General features: G+C 24.3%; 1 long non-coding RNA gene across 1 annotated transcript; it reads right to left on the bottom strand.

Annotated features, from left to right (window-relative positions):
* Positions 1 to 4,655: 4,655 nt before the first annotated feature.
* LOC131617247 (uncharacterized) lies at positions 4,656 to 5,370 on the bottom strand. Its single transcript, XR_009288504.1, has 4 exons — positions 5,246 to 5,370; positions 5,091 to 5,127; positions 4,830 to 4,963; positions 4,656 to 4,734 (listed from the first exon to the last, which is right to left on the bottom strand). It is a non-coding gene; the product is annotated as an uncharacterized LOC131617247 (long non-coding RNA).
* Positions 5,371 to 7,681: the final 2,311 nt, after the last annotated feature.

A 7,681-nucleotide genomic window follows, 5' to 3' on the forward strand; every position in this document is an offset into this window, starting at 1 on the left:
CAGTGGTTCAAGTTTTGTTAGTGTTTTTATCCTCTCTTGATAGTATGTATGATGGTGTGAGCTTTGGTAAAATTTGCTGTTTTTTTTTTTTTAAGAAGTGGTGCTTTGTTGAGTGATTTTGTTTTTTAGATTTTTTTTTGGATGAGTGCTCTCCAACTGCAATTTTGTTGTTGTCGTAGTATTATAGTTTTTTTCCCTTCTTTTTCTTGAGTCTTTTGTTGTGTAATTCATTCTCAACCTTTATCTTTGAACTAGTGTCTTACCCGTGCGTTCGCACGGGTACCCGTCGTTTTCGCGCATTGTGATTGAGGGAAATAAAAGATGATAGGGAAAGTGTTATTTTGTTCAATATAGATATTATTGTAGAAGTAAATATCCTAAAAATAAATTTGTAAAATATAGAAATTTCTTTTCAATAGGTTGGGCCAAAGTTTGGGATATACTGATTAAAAAACATTATTTTCCCCTTAATATTCAATATTTCGATCAATAACTTCATGTTCCCGTTAATATTTAATATTTTGATCAGTAACTCACGTTCTCGTTAATATTGAATATTTTATTCAGTAACTTCATGTTCTCATTAATAGTCAATATTTTGGTCAATAACTTCATGTTCCCGCTAATATTCATTATTTTGATCAGTAACTCCGTATTCCCGTTAATATTCCAAATTTGTTCCCGTTAATATTTAATATTTTGATCAGTAACTTCATGTTCCCGTTAATATTCATTATTTTGATCAGTAAGTCCGTGTTCCCGTTAATATTAATTATTTTGATCAATAACTTCATGTTTTAGTTAATATTTCAAATTTATTCCCGTTAATATTCAAAAAAATTATCAGTAAAAGGTATCAGTAAAAGATTAAATTTGGGTTAAAATTAAAAAAGTTATAAAAAATACTAATATTAAAAAATTGAATATTGAAAATAAAAATTAATTAAGAAAATAAAGTTTATATGTTGTTTTATTAGTATGCAATAAAAATTGGAAAGATCAATTATTTGACTTAAATTATTAATGTTTTACCAATAGTAAAACAAAATGTGACCTGCATAAAGAACGGACAACACAATATCAATTGTCCAATGCAATAAACTTATTCACATTTACTTTTAACTTACTAACATTGGTTCCCGTTAATATTGAATAATTTAATTAATAACTCCATGTTCCCGTTAATATTCAATAGTTTGATCAATATATTCATGTTCTGGTTAATATACAATATTTTGATCAGTAACTTCATGTTCCCGTTAATGTTGAATATTTTGATCAATAAACATCATTTTCCCGTTAATAATCAATATTTCGATAAGTAACTTAATGTTCCCGTTAATATTCAATATTTTGACCACTAATTCATATTATCGTTAATATTCAATATTTTATTTAGTAACTTCATGTTCCCGTTAATATTCAATATTTTGATTAGTAAGTTCATGTTTCCACTAATATTCATTATTTTGATCAGTAACTTTGTATTTCCGTTAATATTCCAAATTTGTTCTTGTTAATATTCAATATTTTGATCAGTAACTTCATGTTCCCGTTAATATTTATTATTTTGATCAGTAACTCTGTGTTCCCGTTAATATTCATTCCTACTAATTCTCCCTTAACAACTCTTAATATGTCCATATACTTAATGCCATATTGCCACTTAGTAGCCGTTAGATCTTATTAATTATTCTCATGCTTAGAGAAATATGGATGTTACATGAATCAGCAGTATAATTATTCCTATATATAAATATTTTTATTTTGGAATTATTTATAATTTTTTTAAATCAATAGTAAATTTATTCGCGTTATTATTCAACATTTAATTAAATGTGTTAGTATCATTACCATATGCGCGCACCATATCAGTACTCGTGTGTTCGCACAAGTGATAATTTTTGTTTTGGAATTGTTTATAAAAATATTTAAATCAATAGTAAACTTGTTCTAGTTATTAATTAATATTTAAACCAATAGCTTAATATCAGTATTATATGCGCGTACTATATCAATACTCGTGTGTTCGCATGGGTACTGGTATGGTATGTTAAGTTCTCGTGAATTATTTACAAATTTGAAAAAAATAAGGCATTGTGATGAAATAAAGAAAAATTAAATAATATATTAATTATTCATAATCAAAATAGTTTATTATTTTTAAAAGAGATAATATTTGAATCAATAAAAAATTTGTTCCCATTTACAAAAAGAAAGAAAGTAAGCTTCTCGTATTTGGATCACTCTTATTTTTTTTCACACAGATATTTATTCAATTATTATTATAGTTGTATACATAAAATTCAATGATTAGCCTATATTTTTTTGTATTTAGCTTAAATTTTAATATTTCAATTATTTTATATTATATATAGATAAATATGTATTAATCATTGATGAGGTTGTTCCCGTTAAAATTTTAAATTTTATAAATGACAAAAAAATTGTATGATTAATAAAAAATATCATACAATTTTGATACTATTTATTCATACATTACTTATGTTTCATTCAATTAGTATTTATATTGAAGTTCATTTCATTCATTTAGATTATATGCTTATTTTGTACCCAAAAAATATGCGATTTTACTATCAACTTATAGATTGAAAACTCTATACACTATTTTATGTATAGTAATAAACTATCTTGTTCCCGTTCATAAATATATAATTATTTGTTATACGATTCTCATATTTAATATTTCATTGTCCTTTAATTGTGAAAATATCTTTCTTCTTATTTTAAACCAAGTCATAATCTCATATAAAATTAAAATAAAATTATAGGCTATATTAAAACTGGAAATTAATATATTTGATTAAGATTTATTGAATTATTTAAAGTTATTTAAACAAACTTTATTCTATATTTATATTTTTAAATAAAAGAATATATTGTTGAAGTAATTGATTCAACTAATGACATGGATATTTTTCTGTTTTTGTTTTTTCACCGTATCAGTAAAGTATTTTCACCCATAATATCGTAATTTTTTTTTATTAATTTATAAGTCACATAAAATATTACCGTATTTAAATTTATGACTGACACACATACACACACACACACATATATATATATATATATATATATATATATATATATATATATATAAATTTTAATTAATATATATTATGACGGTATATTTTAATTTATTTGCATTAGGTATACAAAAATATATATGTTATTGCAATTAATGGTATATTTTTACAATCATTGATTTAGTTATTTGTACGACTAATATATAGTGTAGAAACTAACCTAAAGAGCATTATTTGTTAACATAATTGTAACGTAACACTAATTTTCGAAATTTAATTAAAAACTTCAAATAGGAAAATTTGAATTGTTTATATTTGGCTTATTTTATTTAATACTTAATAACATATAGACAATAAGAGTTATGTGATGCATATTAAAAATAGAAAGTTACTTAACTTTATAATAAATAAATTATTACTTTTAATATTTTTTACTAATAAAACTATTATTTTAAAACAAAATTTATTTTAAATACATCACTTAATTTTTTTTACATAATTTAAAAAAAAGTAAGTATCAATAAATTTATTATATTTATATTATTTACTGATATTTTAAAATATGATTAGTTTATTAAAATTTTTATATTTTAAGAATAAATTAATAGTGTTAAAAATCTAAAGTTGAGGATTTATTTATACTATTTTGTCATTAAATAACATAAATTTTATTTAAATTAATTTTTTAATCAATATTCATAAAGTATAGGGTTTGAGTGTACTCTTTAGTCATAAAGTAGCATAAATTATATTAAAAACTCTAATTAATATTAAATTTACCAAACAATATATGTACTTCTAAAGATAAAAGAGCCAAAAGGCCACAAAAAGGAAAACGTTTTCTGTGCTTTTACTTTTACTTGAGTTACAGTTATAAAAAATCTAATTAATATTAAATTTACCAAACGATATATGCACTTCTAAAGATAAAAAAGCCAAAAGGCCACAAAAAGGAAAATAGGAAAATGATTTCTGTTTCTTCCACTGCTTCTACTTGAGTTACAATTACCATAAAGAAGAGTTACTCCTGAAACATACACAAAGAAAAGTTTAGTAAAAAATTATCTAGTTGTTCTGCGATCAATGTATGAAACTTTAACTAATATACTAATAAGCCAAAACAACAACAGTGATAAAGCTATACTGATAAAAATAATTCAATTCCATTCAAACCATTCCATTCAACACAAAAAATAAAATAAAATTCAATTCAAACCATTTAATTCACAATAATAGAAAATTGAAAAGATGATTGAATCCTATAAGACTACCAACCTTGCACCATCTTTTGGAGGACTTCCACGTAAGAGTTTGGTCACACGTTGGGTGTGAGGATTATCAAACAAAATTGCGGCCCCATTATTGATAGAAAATAAACCCCTAAAATAAAGATTTTATATCTGAGAAGGTTTCATAATATTAAGAAATCAATAATACACAACACAACATTGTAAAAGAAAAAAAAACAAATAATGACATTAAAAAAAAAGAGATAAATCGAATGTATATAAAGAATAAACTTTCTTCATTTTCGGGAAACATGATGTGTCGGTGTCGTGTTTTTGGTGTCCTTTAGTATGTAATTTTAAATTTGAAAATGCTCCTAACCTGAAATAGCTCTGAAGCAGCATTAACATTCCCTTATTTGAGCTTAGCCATTGCCAAATCATGATAACCATTCCTTTTCCTAAAACAACCAAATTCACACAAACATAAAAAAAATTGATTCAAATATTAAAACTTGAAATAAAAAATTTAAAAAAACAGCAATAAAACAAATACTTGTTCCTCTCTTTCTCAGTTGCTGATTTGCAAGGAACATTACCACCATCAAAAACAACAATCGATGTTACTTTATAGTACCGAAGCAGATTCACTCTATGCATAAAGTATTCAATGTAACGCAATTCTTTTCACTATCAGAATCAAAACAAAGTTCCATAAGGCATAAATAAGCTAAAACCAAAACAAAAACAAATCAAAAAAATCAATAAAATGAATGAGTGATATTCAAAACTGGATAAAAAATAGATTTTTACTCACCTCCTTTATGAAGTCATGAATATGCATCAATACCCACCTGCAGATTTCGCAATGTGAATGAGAATAAGCTATGAGAATAAAAAATTGAACACAGCCCAGATAAAATTTTGAGGAAAAATCAAAACTTTGTCAAAAAAATATTAAATCTAACAAACCATTAACCATGAAGCAGTAAAACATTTCATTCAGCGCACGCTCATCGTCGGACCGTCGGTAAAACACAACAACCATTTCGAATTCGACGTCCACCACACTCACCGCTAGAAATCCGTTGTCGTTGCCACAGATCTACCACCGCAATAAAAACAATCCAATAAAAAACAAACATCAGAACACCAAATCAATTAAAAGAGAAAACTTTCAAATTTCATAGTATCAGTTATACCATTCAACAACTATATAACATCAAATACTTTCAGTAGTTTAGCAAATTTAAAAAATCAATTCAAATTAAAAGAAAATTTAAAACAGAACAGTAAATCTGCTGCAGAATTATATGAATGGTTGTTACCTTTGTTTCTAGATTTCACTGGTGAAACAGCGACGGGGCATCATCAACCTTCAAACACAACAAAAAAAATAATAAGCGATTAGAATTAGAAAAAATGATTCAGGAACAGGTTCGGATAAAAATTCACTGTTTTAATTGTTGGTTTGTGGTTCTTGAATCAAGGGTTCTGTGATGTGATCGATTGATTTTGTTTCGGTACCATGGTTATGGTTTTGGGGTGAATTGAGATTCTCAATGGGAAGTTAGGGATTTGTATATGGGTGAGAGATAAAATGAATTTGTGAAAAGATTTAGTTATTGGGTAACGTAATGAAAATTTTGTTTTTGGAATTGGAATAGAAATCGTTCGGTAGAAGAAAGAGAACGTGAGAAACAGTTTTTGAAATTGAAATTGGAATAGATACAGTTTTTAAAATTGGAATTGGAATAGATACGTGAAACAGAAGAGTGAGAGAATAGAATATTTAGGTGTATTAAGGTGCTGATATGGAATATTGTGGAGACAGCAGCTGATGTGGACAGTCCCATTGATCAAGAAAAGGTAGACTTTTCTTATATGATAGATATCTATTATTTTTTCTTTAAATTTTTTTTCTTCATTTAAGGAGATTATATTAAAGAATATTAAAAATAGAGTTTTTTTAAAAATCAATATAAGTTTCTTTATATATCTTTAATATTTAAAATAAGTTATTTAAAATTAAAATATTAATACAGTTGTTAATACTATTCTAATTAATAAAAGAAATAAACAAAAACAATGTCAACAGTCAAACATTACAACAACAAAAAAAGCTCATTAGTGACGTAAAAATCACGCCACAAATAAAAAAAACACTTCACAAACTAAAATTTTCGACGTGAAGTATTACGTCGCAGGAGGCAAGGTGACAACTTTTAGTGACGTGATATTCACTTCACTAAATAGTGAAGTGAAAATCACGTCACTAAATTTGGAGCAATTAATAGTTTTACTTTTTTTATGTATTGTATTACATTTTATAAATATTTCCATTATACTTTCATTCGAATCGTATAACATGGTTTATTAGATTTTTTTTAATTTATTTTTATAATTTATAGTAACATTGTTTATTAGATTTTTAAAATCTCTTTCATAATATTTTTAGTATAACTAAGTTTTACTTTTATATTTTAATTCTAAGTACAAAATAAATATAATAATAATAATAATAATAAATATATTTATATATTTAAATAAGTCGACATAATAAATTTATTACTTTTTAATTTATTTTAATTTTAATATATTTATAGTGCTATAAATAATAATAGACCATGGTGTGGCAATGTCAATACAATTTGAACGTTTTTTCTATCCTATAATGTTTTTACACTCTCTCATTAAGTAGCTTGTAGAAAAATATATTAGTCCAAAATTTTTAATTTTTTTTTATTAACCTTTTGCTTGTATTTACTATATAATAATTATAATTTTTAGTACAATTCCCTTAAAAATATTTGCATACAGAATTAAAATAAATATAGTTTAAATACTATTATAATCAAATTTAATTATTATATATATATATATATATATATATATATATATATATATATATATATATATATATATATATATATATATATATATATATATATATATATATATATATATATATATATATATATATTGTTAACATTATTCTTCTTTATTCCTATAAAAAGAAAGTCTAGTTAGAATTATTGAGATGTAACTTTTAAATCAATGGAGTTAATTTAATTGAGTTGATTGAAAGATTTTTTACTGATAGAGATATCAATCCTAATTGAGAAAATTTTATTTAATTATTTAGATGACACTATGTTTTAGGTGATTTAAGAAGATGAAAAACATGTAAATAGATATATTTATTTTTGGTTTTGTGTCATGTAAAATAAAAAACCTCATATTCGAAGCTGTACTGTGTATATATTGGCCATTATGCTATGTGAAATAAACACAGAATTCCTCCATAATTTATTATGGCATCAGAGCTAGGTCCTGATGGAAAAAATCTGTGGTAAATACTGAGATGGTAAAGAAGATGCCATCTCCGTATGATTTGCATTCGAGTGA

This window comes from Vicia villosa, linkage group LG7 (assembly GCF_029867415.1).
Source record: "Vicia villosa cultivar HV-30 ecotype Madison, WI linkage group LG7, Vvil1.0, whole genome shotgun sequence".
NCBI lineage: Eukaryota > Viridiplantae > Streptophyta > Magnoliopsida > Fabales > Fabaceae > Vicia > Vicia villosa.